This window comes from Cryptomeria japonica, chromosome 3 (genome assembly GCF_030272615.1).
Source record: "Cryptomeria japonica chromosome 3, Sugi_1.0, whole genome shotgun sequence".
Classification (NCBI taxonomy): domain Eukaryota; kingdom Viridiplantae; phylum Streptophyta; class Pinopsida; order Cupressales; family Cupressaceae; genus Cryptomeria; species Cryptomeria japonica.
This window is the reverse complement of record NC_081407.1, coordinates 784,653,046-784,667,737: the sequence shown is the minus strand read 5'-3', so window position 1 is coordinate 784,667,737 and position 14,692 is coordinate 784,653,046.

Sequence of the window (14,692 nt, the reverse complement as noted above, 5' to 3'; positions counted from 1 at the left end):
TAGTATATAACAATAGGCTCATCATAAATAACTCTAATATCTTTCAATATTTGCTTCATCCATACTATTTGAGTGCAATTACTAGCAACAACAATGTACTCAACTTCATAAGTAGATAAAGACACTAAATTTTGTTTCTTGCTAGCCCATGAAACCAACTTCTTACCTAAAAGGAATACTCTATTGGTAGTACTCTCCCGGTCATCAAAATCACCTACCCAATATGTATCAGTGTAAGCATACAAAATGAAATCATCATTCTTTGGATATCATAAACCATAATCTTCAGTTCCCTTTAAATATTTGAATATTCTTTTAACAACAGTGACATGACTCTCCTTTGGATCAGCTTGATATCTAGCTGCCATACACACAACATGCATAATGTTAGGCCTAGTTTGAGTAAGATATAATAGTCCACCAACCATAGATCTATATGAAATCGGATTAGCTTTAGGAGATTCATCATATTTAGACAGTTTACAACCAGTCACCATAGGAGTTCCAACCAGTTTGGAATCATCTAATCCAAACTTCTTCAACAATTCCTTCACATACTTAGTTTGAGATATAAAAAAACCTTTTCCTGTATGTGAAATCTGCAAACCTAAGAAAAATTTCATCTCACCAATCATAGACATCTCAAATTCTTTTTGCATATCACCGACAAATTTTATTCTCATATCATCATCACCACCAAAGATAATGTCATCAACAAAGACTTCAACAATCAAAATGTTATCTCTTAAAGTACAAATTATTATCAATAACACCTTTGATAAATCCCAATTTTAGCAAGTATTTTTGTCTAATATATCATACCGAGCTCTAGGAGCTTATTTCAATCCATAAAGTTCTTTTCTTCAACTTACATACCATGTCTCCATCATTTGACAGTGAAAATCCATCAAGCTATTCAATGTAAACTTCTTCTTCTAGATCATCACTCAAAAATGCAGATTTGAGATCCATTTGATATACCTTGAAATCTTTATAAGCAGCATAAGCAAGCGATAATCTAATAGCTTCAATTCTGGCAACTAGAGAAAAATCTTCTTCATAATAAATACCTTCTTGTTGTGAATATCTTTTGTAGACCAGTCTGGCTTTATTTCTGACCATGTTACTGACTTCATTCAATTTGTTCCTAAAAGCCCATTTAGTACCGATGACATTTTTATCCTTAGGTCTAGGCACAAGTTCCCAAGTGTTGTTCTTTTCAATCTGATCTAATTCTTCTTCCATGACTCTAATCTAGTTATCATCTTCATAGTTTTCAACAACACCTTTAGGTTCAAATTTAGAAATCAAATATATCTCTTTTGTAGCTAACCTTCTTCTAGTCCTTACTCCTTTATTCTTATCACCAATAATCTATTTCTCAGAATGATTCAATCTTACATACCTTAGAGTCTTCTTATTGTTCTAATTCTTAGACTTAGGATCCTAAAGATCTTCACCAGCAACAACAACAGTCTCTGTCTCTACCAGATCATTCTTCTTAGGCTCTTGAGGCTGAATACGAGCTGAAACAACATGTTAACCTTCATCATAATCTTTGATCTCCTTCCCAAGGTTTTCATCCACCTTCACATTTGAACTCTCAACTATCTTTTTTAGTCTCTTGTTATAGCACTGGTAGGCTTTTCTATTTGTAGATTATCCCAAAAAGATACCTTCATCACTTCTAGCATTAAACTTTCCAATATTCTCATCTCTCTTGATATAATATTTGCTACCAATAAATTTCAAATATTTTATAATAGGAACATGACCAAACTAAATCTCATAAGGGGTCTTACCGGTATCACCTTTGATATGAACTCTATTGAATGTATAGACTATAGTGATAATGGCTTCTCTCTAGTAGACCTTCAAAATATTTCTTTCAATCAACATGGTTCTTGTAGCGTCTAAAACAATATAGTTCTTCCTTTCAACAATCCTGTTCTGTTGTGGGGTCCTAGGAGCAGATAGTTGTCTTCTGATTCCATGCATCTCACATAAATAATTAAACTCACCAAAATAAAATTCTCCACCTCTGTCAGATCCCAGACCCTTCAACTTTAATCCAAACTCATTTTCAACTTTAGCTTTGAATATCTTGAATTTCTCAAATGCTTATGATTTTTCCTTCAAAAAGACAACCCACATCATTCTGGAACAATCATCAATTAGCAACATAAAGTATCTATCACCCTGCACACTTGTAACATTTGTAGGTCCACACAGGTCAGTATGCACAAGATCTAACAATCCATTTGAGGTGTATTGTTTACTCTTGAAAGAAATTCTTGTTTTCTTACCCAAATTACATTCCTTACATACCAGATTAATATGTTTAACAATCTTAGGAAGATCCCTAACAACTTGTGTAAAAATGATCTTGATCGATGAATTGAATTTTACATGACACATTCTTCTATGCCACATCCAACTCTCATCTATCTTAGCAATCACAACTTTTCTCACTAGCATTCAAATGAAAAATGTTACCTTTAGTCTTAGTTCTAGATGCAATCTCTATACTAGAGGCATTCAAGATCTTGCATTTACCATCTTTGAATTGTATATCATAACCCTTATCAACCATTTTTCCAACACTCAAAAGATTATACTTCAAACCTTCAACATACAAAACATCATTACTGTTATGTTTTCCATCAAATGAAATAGAACCTCTCCCATGGATTACATAGGCTTTTCCATCTCCAAATCTAACTATTCCATCATCATACCTTTCCATTCTTACAAATTTTCTTTTATCACCGATCATATGATATGAACAACAGTTGTTAATCACCCATTCACCTTTTTCTTCTACCTTTGCAACCAACGCTTTCTCTTCAACAAAGCAACTAGTGGAATCAATAGGCACAGGTCTATCTTCTTTATGACAATAAACACAACTCCATCTCCTTCTAATTCTTCATCTGTAACACCTTCATCTGTATCATAATAATAGTTATTCTAGTTCCTAAACTTCTAGTTAGACTTATAAGGCTTATCATACTTTTCATGCTTCTCATATCTATCATTTCTATCAAACTTATCAAACTTATCATTTATGTTGTACTTAGTCATTCTCTCTAAACAACTAGAGGCAAAGTGTCCTATCTTATTAAAGGAAAAATATTTCAAGGGAAACTTTCCATCATACTAACCGACACCTTTAAGAAATCTCTGGGCAATCAATGCTTCAAGCTCATCAAGCTCTCTTTCTTGCTCTGCTATCTCTCTCCTTTCTCTTTCATATCGACATATCTTGCACTCATCAGGATCATATTTATACTTACCAAACATAGATGTTGATGCTTTGAATGTTGTCTCAGACTTTTTATGTGATTCTCCAAATTTGCTTAGGTCAAATGCAGGGAGTTTTACAACCAATACATCTCTTGTCACTGTAGTTACACTCTGGATCTTATCAATAGGAGCAACCTTATGTTTATAAGCAGGAGGCAAAGATCTTAGCACCTTAGCAACAATCTCATATTCTTCAATCTTTCCACTGACAAATCTGATACCAAGGACAAGCTCATCCACCTTAGCCAGGTATGAATGTATGTTGTCATCATCTCCCATCTTCAATTTCTCATACTTTCCTTTCAAACTCTGCAACTTACCAACTTTCACTTGACTATCACCTTCGTATAGGATCTCAAGCTTCATCCATATCTCATGTGCGGTCTAAAGTTCCATAGCATTTGTCATTTCAGAATCAATCAAGGCACTAAATAATGCTTCCTTTGCTCTGATGTTATATTCAACTTCCTTAACCTCATCATGAGTGGATGGTCCATTCTAAGGAACAACATAGGCATTCTTAGTAATCTTCCGATAATCTTCTCCAAGACATTTCAAATGCATCTCCATCCATTTCTTGCACACAATATAGTTGCCTCCATCAAACCTGAGACTGTCCTTATTGAAAATAATACCATATCCTAGCAGCAACAATAACCAATAGTATCTAATAATCTCTCCCTTTGGCATTGATGACAACATATGAGTGTGAAAAACAATCAATGCAAAGAAAGATGATATCTCCAACAAACTCTCCCTAAGATCAAGACATATAAAACAATTTTTCACATGATCACTCCCTGCCTTTGACAACAATGCCAAAGATCTCAAAACAAAAAACCAAACTCTCTCCTCCAAAACATGAATCTCTCTCCCCAAAACACAGAGTACTCCAGCAGAGGAGCAACACCAACTCATCAATCTAGATAAAACAATAAGACTATGAAGTCCATCGGATTGATGCAACTCAATGCATCTAGTTCTCAATAGGAGGGGTGGATACCCCTAACTTGTCTCTCAAATAGATAAATGTATTTGTAGGAAAAGGATTTGTGAAAATATCAGCTATTTGTTCCTTTGTAGATACATACTCAAGATTCACCTTCTCTTCACTAAATTTCTCTCTTAGGTAATGATATTTGATTGACACATGCTTAGTCTTTGAATGCTGCACCAAATTTTTTGACATGTTAATATCACTAGAATTATCACAGTATATAACAGTTGTTGGCTTGATGATGATTATCACGTATTCATCTCTTATTGTCATTGATGAAACACTCTCACAGACACATGTGATTACATTGACTACCGGTGTAACTTCACTGATTTACACTATTAACCTATATGTTTAAGGTCTATCTCTAACTGGGTGTCTGTGTCAACTAATATGTGCCTAAGAGATAACCTATGGTTACATTAAGTCGACATCAAAATGAAGATAAAGTTGAAGATGAAGATCAAGTGGAAGATTCTAGGACAACGGTTCACATATTTTGTTCCAACTGGTATTGATTGTTTTAACCGCTATCCATTTTTGTGATGAGTTACCAACACCATTTATTTGGCGGTCATTTTTATGATGAGTTATGTCTAGATACACTTCACCTAGGAAATTGTGTTCCTATGACCGACATAAGATTTGTATGTCTATTTAAAGACATTTTAGTGAATCATTTAAAAAAGAGAGAACTGATATAAAAGAGGAGTTTTAATGAGAATACTGATATGTATAAAGAGTGAAATCTTTTGTTGAAGAGCGATAAGTGTTTAGATGAAGAGCAGTGTTGAATGTACTTATAATGATCTAATCAAGCAAGTCTTGTGCTACTCAGAATAGATCAAATCTTTCTTGTTGTTTTCTAATCATTACAATAGAATCAAATCCCCTAATTGGGTAAGCTATAGCAAGCTTCATTGTACAAATCCTCTAACAAGGTGATCCATTAGTTTGGATTCTAAAATCCTCCAACAAAGTTACTCTTAACAGGGTATAAGCTTCTAATCAAGCTTGGGATCTCTAACAAGATTCACTCCTAGCAGAGCACTTTGTAAGACCTTAACCAGTCATTTTTTTATTATTGTAGACAGTTAACTTGTGAGTTCCATCTCATCATTGTTTTTACCTATTTGGGTTTTCCATGTATAAACACTTGTGTTATGGTGGATGTTCTACTTTATGTGGATGATGTTATTTCATTTTGGATAACATGTATTTCGTTCAAAATCTTAGTTAAGTTAATCTACCAGTTAGCGTTTGAAGTTGTGCTTATTTTGGTGTCACTGATTCACCCCCCCTCTCAGTGCTTTTCAAGACTATCAATTGGTATCAGAGCCTAACTTCTTTGAAGCCTAACTGCTTAGAAGGAAATCTTGAAACTACCATGGGGGATAAAAGCTACTTTGAGATGGTTAGAGAGCTAGAAGCTATCAAAAATGAGATTGAATCCCTTAGGGGCAAACTGAAAGTCTCTCAAGCCAAAAGGAGAGAGTTATCTGAAAAACTACTAGAAATATCTGATAATAGTTCTTCAGATGAAGCCAATATTGAAGCTTTAGTTGATGAAGTTGAAAAGGTGAACAGTGAAAAACTGAATCTAAGAAGAGAACTAGAAGGTCTCACTATCCACATGAGTTAGGAACTGGAAGCCAGAAGAGCTACTGAAGATCTTATCAAGGTAAGAGATGAGGAGATGATAAAGATCAAACGGGAAAAAGATACTATACATGAGGACTTGATTGCTGAAACAAAAGAGAAGGAAAACCTAAAGCTGGATCTTGAGTTGGCACCGTCTCTGAAAGAGAACCTATCTAAGCATAATGAAGATCTTGTCAAAAAGCTTACTAAACCCAATGAGAAATTGGAGAAGTTAGTCAAAAGTTCTACCATGTTGGAAGAATAAATTCAATCATAGAGAATGAAGAGTGATATCTCTGGACTTGGTTTTCATACAACTGAAAAAGGTGAATCCTCCAGTACAAAGAACAAAACTACTTCTAAAGTCAATAAGACTACTGGTAAGAAGGTTTTTAAACCTGTTTGCTTTGTTTCTCACAAGCCTGGTCATATTGTAAATGTTTGTAGGAACAAACCTAACAGAAATGCAAATTACAATACTAATGCTAGGTATGCGTCTAGAAAGTTTGAAGGTCATTGCTACACATGTGGAATGTATGGGCATAGACATATTGAGTGTAGATATGGATCAAACAATCCTATACCACACATGCATCCTAGACCAAATGGTGACCAGATGAGGAATTTTGATAACTGGGTAAACCGAAACTGGCAAAGATCCTATGGCAACCTGTTTATTCCATTCAAAATAGAAAAGGCAACAAATGTTGTTTACACCTTTTGTAATAACTTTGGTCATGTGGCTATGAACTACAGAAAAAGAATAGGAAGAGGAAATGTAGGACCCTGGAGATCATCTAGTATGGTCTGTTACTAGTGCAACAAATCGGGGCACTTGGCAAAGTTTTGCAGATCAAGGAATAGTAAACTGGCCAACTCTTTCAAGGATTAGAAAGGCAAACATAAAGTTGATGTTGAGGAAACTAGAGAGGATATGAACCGGACTTGGAAGAAGAAAAGTGAAGATTTGCCTGTAGAGGAAACCATTCCTTCACCCAGTGAAGAGAATCCAGCACCGGTGACTTAAGCCTGTCTAACATGGCTAAGGGGAGTGTAACGACAAAACATTTCCGGACCCCTTTGAAAAATAAGTGGGAAATAATTTTTTATTTTTATTTTTTTGAGTTTTGAATTTTGGTGACTTTTTGCTAACATGTTATCAACTGGTATTTCACTTAAGCGGTAAATAAAAATTAGGTTTTGTAACCTAAAAGTGTGAGCATTTATTGCGGTTGCTAAAGTGGATAAAAACAAGTTTTTGATAACTCAATGATGAATGAATAGTACCAAACCGGTATTGAGAGGGGGGGTGAATCAGTACAAGCAAAATACTATCAAAAACTGGTTTGTCAGCAAATACTCCAAGTGACTAGCAAGCAGTGACACTGGTTGAAACAAAGTGCAACTGGTAGGACCCTGAACAACTAAAACAATCATAAACCGGTTACTAACTAAGCTTTCCTCTTAGCTCAATACTATAGTACCATTACACCCTCATGCATGAACAGGTAAACTATCATGAGATCTTCACAATAGTTAGTTCAATATGTTTTGTAGACAGGCATAAAACATAGGACCATCATATGCTCAACAGGTAATAACAAAGCATCACAAGATAAAAGCATCACACATGACACACATATTTTTCATGTGGAAACCCAACTGGGAAAAACCACGGTGGGGATGAATACCCACAAGCTACTTTTTGAACTCTTTAGAAGTCTGCTCTATTAGGAGCCTTGTCTAGTTATAGACATTACAATAGGTTCTGCTAGGAACTGGTCCTATCAGGGATCACCTGGTTAAGGGATGGCTATAATACCCAGTTAAGGGTTAAACCCGATTAGGGTTACCTTGTTAGAGGATTTCAAGAACTCAATAGCTAAAGGATCTCCAAAGCTCTATAGCTTCCCAGAACTCAATAACTTCAAGTTACCCTGTTAAGGGATTTGTATCAAGCCGGTTAAGGCTACCCTGTTAAGGGATTTCACAATTGTTGAAGTGGTTAGAAATCAATAGGAATTACAATGATCTGGTAACAACACTCAATGCTAATGCAGATCCATTTTGGCTCCTCTCCACCTTCTATACATTCACTTTGCAGATATCTCTTCTCTCCTTTGGTCTGGCAAGATTTACGTATCACTTCCCTAGGATACACACATACAACTTTTTGCCAACAACTTTGGAAAGAAACACAACATCGACCTTATAGGAAATAGACAAGTTGGTAGCAAAAACCCTAAACCCTAAAAATTTTAGGTTAAACAATTCAAACAGTTCAATCCTGACCATTGAATCATACTGCATTAAATGCAACACTCTTGAATCGATCTCAAGACATTCTCCATTGTCCATTATCCACCGATTTCATGGCAGCTGATAACCCATCACGCATTATCACCATTTGACAAACTTTGCACATTCCCAAGGTGGATAGGGATAGCCTTCTTCATGCAAGATCCTTCACGTGCACAGGGCTTACATGGCAACACAATCTGTTCTCCGTTATACTGCTAACTCATCACACATAGATCATCGATTGAGTTGCACAGGCTTGAGGTACTCCAACTAGAAATCCTGAAGTGGAAACTACCTACCAACCGGTAGTCACACAATGCTTCCATGTACCAGTTCCCATAACTACATGCCAATTCACCTTGACATGCCGGTTCATCTTGAACAAATATACTGCTTCACTTTGGCATATATATTGGTTCATACATATGTCAGTTCTCTCTTCTCACATATCACATGTGCCAGTTCACATCATGTCACATATTGACATCAATGACAACATACAATATCATTATGTCTTCATACTGGTTCACATAATGCCAACAATCTCCCCCTTTGGCATTGATGGCAATATACAAAGATATCTCTCCACTTCATATCTTCTCCCCCTTTGACAACAATGCCAAAGTGGAGGCACAAGCATCCCTGTTCCATTATGTTGCTCCCCTTGAGGAGTAGCATCCTTCAACACATCAATCAACAAAAGTTTGACTATGCAATACTTGACTGATGTGGAACAAATACTTTTAGTTCACCTCCTAAAGGGGCAATACCCCCAATTCACCTCTTAAATGCACAAATGTAGTCTTTGGGAGAGGCTTGGTGAATATGTCTGCTAACTGCTCCTTACTGGAAACATGTTCCAGTACAATCTCTTTATTCTGAACCTTTTCCCTCAAGAAATGACACTTAAGCTCAAAATGCTTGGTTCTAGAATGTAAAACCAGATTCTTTGAAATATTAATAGCACTTGTGTTATCACAGAATATACTTACTGGTTCAGATACATGGATTTTGAAGCCATTTAAAACATGCTTCATCTAGATTGTCTAGTGCAGTTCATGAAAGCTGCAACATACTCCGCTTCCATTGTAGACTGAGAGATACAACACTGCTTTTTGCTCATCCATGAGACCAGTCTACCATCGAGAAAGAATGCACCACCAGTTGTGCTTTTCTAGTCATCCACATTACCTGCCCAATCAGCATCTGTGAATACTTTTAGAATGAAATCATTGTTGTATGGGTACCACAATCCATAGTCAACTGTTCCCTTCAGATACCTAAGAATCCGCTTGATTGCAACCAAGTGGGATTCTCTTGGACTTTTTTGGAACCTTGTAGTAATGCCAACTGCATGTGCAATATCCAGTCTACTATGCACTACATAATGCAACTTACCAATCATTGATTGGTATTCCCTCTCATCAACCAATGCAGAATCATCCTCTTTTGACAATTTGCAACCGGTCACCATCGATGTACCAACCGGTTTGCTATCTTCCATGCCAAAGGTCTTCAACACCTCTTTGACATATATGGACTGAGTGATAAAGATTTCATCTTTCATCTGCTGGATCTGTAGTCGAATGAAGAACTTAATCTCCCCTATGAGTGACATTTCAAACTCTTTCTTCATCTAATCAGCAAACTCATGACTCATCTTGTCATCTCCACTAAAGATAATGTCATCAACAAAAACCTCACAAATCAGGATCTAATCTCCTTCAGACTTCAAGTAGATATTGCTATCTTCACTTGTTCTTTCAAATCCAATCTTCACAAGATGGGAATGTAGGCACTCATACCATGCCCTAGGTGCTTGCTTTAGACCATATAAGGCTTTATGTAGCCTACATACCATGTCACTATCTTCAGATAGGGAAAACCCATCTAGTTGCTCAATATACACCTCTTCTTCAAGTACACCATTTAGGAATGAAGATTTTACATCCATTTGATATACTTTGAACCCTTTAAAAGTTGCATATGCAAGAAGCATACAAACTCCTTCCAATTTGGCTATAGGAGCAAAGGTTTCTCCATAGTCTTCTCCTTCTTCTTGAGCATATCCTTTGCACACCAATCTGGCTTTATTCCTAATCACTGTGCCATCCTCATTTAGCTTGTTTCTGAACACCCATTTGGTGCTAATGACATTTTTATGCTCCGGTCTGGGTACCAAGGACCATGTACCATTTTTCTCTATCTGGTCAAGTTCCTCTTCCATTGCCTTGATCCAGTCTTCATCTTTATGAGCCTCTTTGAATGATTTAGGCTCAAATTTAGAGATCATACATGAGTTTTCTCTGATATTTCTTTTTGTAAGGATTCCTGCATCCTTATCTCCTATGATCTGCTTAGCATCATGATTCAACTTGACATACCAAGGAATGGTCTTGACTGGTTCTTCTTGCTTTTCCTCTTCATCCTCATCTTCATTAGTATCAGCATTCATCGGTTCAGGAACACTAGGTACTTGGTTGATTGACAACCAGTTCTTAGAAGGTTGCAACTGGTTCATTTACAACTTGCTCACTGCTAGTTTCCTCAGTTTTCTCAGAGGATTCATCAACTCTTACATTGATACTTTCCATAATTCTCTGAGTCCTATTGTTGTAACACTTGAGAGCTTTACTCTTGGTGGAATATCCTAGGAATATTCCCTCATCACATTTAGCTTCAAATTTGCCCTGATGTTCACTCCTCTTGATGTAACATTTGCTACCAAATACCCTAAAGTAGCTAACCACAGGTGTCTTACCAGTCCAATACTCATAAGGATTTTTGTCCTTACCTTTCTTGATGAGTACTTGGTTCATTGTGTAGACTGCAGTGCTCACCGCTTCTCTCCAAAAGGTGTGAGCTACCTTTCCTTGAATCAACATGGTTCTAGCTACTTCAACCATAGTCCAATTATTCCTCTCTACTAGGACATTCTACTGTGGAGTCTGAGGGGCAGACAGTTGCCTCTTGATGCCAAATTCTTCACAATACTTGTTGAATTCACCGGAAGTGAATTCCCCTCCTTGATCAGTTCTGAGACACTTGATTCTTTTACAACTTTCCTTCTTCACTAATGCTCTTAAAGCCTTGAATTTCACAAAGGCTTCAAACTTGTCTTTCAAGAATGTGACCCACATCATTCTTGAGCAATCATAAGTGAGAATCATGAAGTACCTATCACCCTACACACGTCTAGTTTTCATAGGACCACACAAATCAGTATGCACAAGATCAAGCAAGTTGTTAGCAGTGAAAGATTTACCTTTAAAGGTTGAGGAAGACATTTTCCCCAATTGACACTCTCTGCACAAGGTATTATCCAGTTTGCTTAGCACCGGCAACCCTCTAACTGCCTTGATCTTACTAGCCTTCACAATGTTATCAAAGTTTACATGGCAGAGTCTCCTATGCCATATCCAGCTATCATCAAACCTGGCCATAAGACATGTACTTATATTTGCATTCAGATGAAATAGGTTACCTTTGGTCTGCATGCCAGTGGCCACCAATTCACCATCTTTTCCTTTGATTCTGCAGACTCCATTCTTGAATTCTAGAGTGAGGCCGCTGTCATTCAGCTAGGCAACACTCAAAAGGTTGTGTCTAAGACCATCAACCCACTACACATTGTCAGCACTACTCTTTCCATTTAGAGAGATGGACCCTCTACCTTTGACCATGCATGGTGCATCATTGCCAAAGCGAACCACACCACCATCATACTCCTCCAAGGATAGAAACTTGCTCCGGTCACTAGTCATATGGTGAGAACAACCACTGTCAATGATCCACTCATTGGAATTATCAAACTAGGAGACAAGATCCTTCTTGTCTGACACATCTTCTTTCATAGCAACAAACACAATATCTTCATTTTCTTCATCCTCTGATTCTTCATCTGTGACACCTTCATCAACTGCCACAAAATGGTTTCTCTGGTTTCCTCCTTTGAATTTCTTGAACCTTTCTGGTTTTTCCTTGTTATCGCCATTAGGGCAGTTTATAGCAATATGTCCTATCTGGTTACAAGAAAACCATTTCAAAGGTAGCTTGCCTTTGTATTTATGGGTTCCTTTTGGAAGCTTCCTGGCAAGGAGAGCTTCAAATGCCATCAGAATCTCTTCATCATTCATTTCTCTGCTCTGTCTAGGTTCATCACTAGTGCTAGCTTCTTTTCCTTTTTTGGATGGTATAGAAGAGGCTTTAAATGCTGATTCAGTCTTTTGAGCACTGCCATCAAAACTGTTTAGCTCATAGGCTGTCAACTTGACTATGATGGAGTCCAAGGATACCTTTGTCTTGTCTATTGATCTCAGCTCCTGAATAACAGTAACCCTTATTGCATAGACTAGCAATAGGGATCTTAGGAATTTTCTTACCATAGTGGAATCTTCTATTTGACCACCTACACTCTTGATTTCTCCAACAACTATATTGATTCTTATTCCATACTGCTGAATGGTATCGCCTTCAACCATCCACATATCTTCAAACTTTCCTCTCAGGCTTTCTTCCTTAGCCTATTTTACATGTTCATCACCACCATAGATATTTTCAAGAGCATCCCATACCTCTTTGGGATTTACCTTTTCCTGAACATCAATAAACTTGATGTCAGATAGACTACTAATAAGGGCTTCCATGACTTGCCCATTTTCTTGTATCTCTCTCTTTTGATCATTAGTGAGAGTACTGGTATGGACAACATAGACATTCTCAACATAACTCCAGTGTTGAGCACCCATGCTTCTGATGAATATCTTCATCCTATCTTTCCATATACCAAAATTTTCCCTATTAAACTTTGGACCTTCCCTCTTCATCATTTGAGTGGGATCTTTACCTCTAGTGGTTAAGCTTACAAACACAAAGGACCTAGAGTGCTCTAATACCAATTGATAACTCAATGATGAATGAATAGTACCAAACCAGTGCTGAAAGGGGGGGGGGGTGAATTAGTACAGGCAAAATACTATAAAAAACTGGTTTGTTAGCAAATACTCCAAGTGACTGGCAAGCAGTAACACTGGTTGAAACAAAGTGCAACCGGTAGGACCCTGAACAACTAAAACAATCATAAACCAGTTACTCACTAAGCTTTCCTCTTAGCTCAATACTATAGTACCATTACACCCTCATGCATGAATAGGTAAACTATCATCAGATCTTCACAATAGTTAGTTCAATATGTTTTGTAGACAGGCATAAAACACATAACCATCATATGCTCAACAGGTAATAACAAAGCATCACAAGATAAAAGCATCACACATGACACACATATTTTTCACGTGGAAACCCAATTGGGAAAAACCACGGTGGTGATGAATACACACAAGCTTCTTTTTGAACTCTTTAGAAGTCCGCTCTGTTAGGAGCCTTGTCCGGTTAAAGATATTACAATAGGTTCTGCTAGGAATCGATCTTGTCAAGGATCACCCGGTTAAGGGTTAAACCCGATTAGGGCTACCTTGTTAGAGGATTTCAAGAACTCAATAGCTAAAGGATCTCCAGAGCTCTATAGCTTCCTAGAACTCAATAACTTCAAGTTACTCTGTTAAGGGATTTGTATCAAGCTGGTTAAGGCTACCCTGTTAAGGGATTTTACAATTGTTGAAGTGGTTAAAGATCAATAGGAATTACAATGATCTGGTAGTTCAACACTCAATGCTAATACAGATCCATTTTGGCTCCTCTCCACCTTCTGCACATTCACTTTGCAGGTATCTCTTCTCTCCTTTGGTCTAGCAAGATTTATGTATCACTTCCCTAGGATACACACATACAACTTTTTGCCAACAACTTTGGAAAGAAACACAACATCTGTTCTCCATTATACTGCTAACTCATGACACAAAGATCACCAATTGAGTCGTATAGGCTTGAGGTACTCCAACTGGAAATCCTAGAGTGGAAACTACCTACCAACCAGTAGTCACACAATGCTTCCATGTGTCGGTTCCCATAACTACATGGTAGTTCACCTTGACATGCCGGTTCATCTTGAACAAATATACCGCTTCACTTTGGCATATATACCGGTTCATACATATGTCGCTTCTCTCTTTTCACATATCACATGCGCCGGTTCACATCATGTCACATATTGACATCAATGACAACATACAATATCATTATATCTTCATACCGGTTCACATAATGCCAACAATTTTACTCTATCATTTTTACCCTAACTCTTTCAAAAAAGAAATTTGAAGTGATTGCAGAGCAGAACAAGATTGTCTTAGTGTAAATTGGTAAATTGCTTTGTGATTAGAGAAATCAAGCTGAATCGAAAGTTGCAGAGAGGCAGACGGGTATGCATTTGAACATTTCAACCAGAAAAATGGAGCGACGTGCAAGATATAAGGTATTTCTTTGTATACCACTTCAAAATCTGTTTATCTAGAATGGCATCTACTTCTAAGTTTGTAGAGAGGTTGA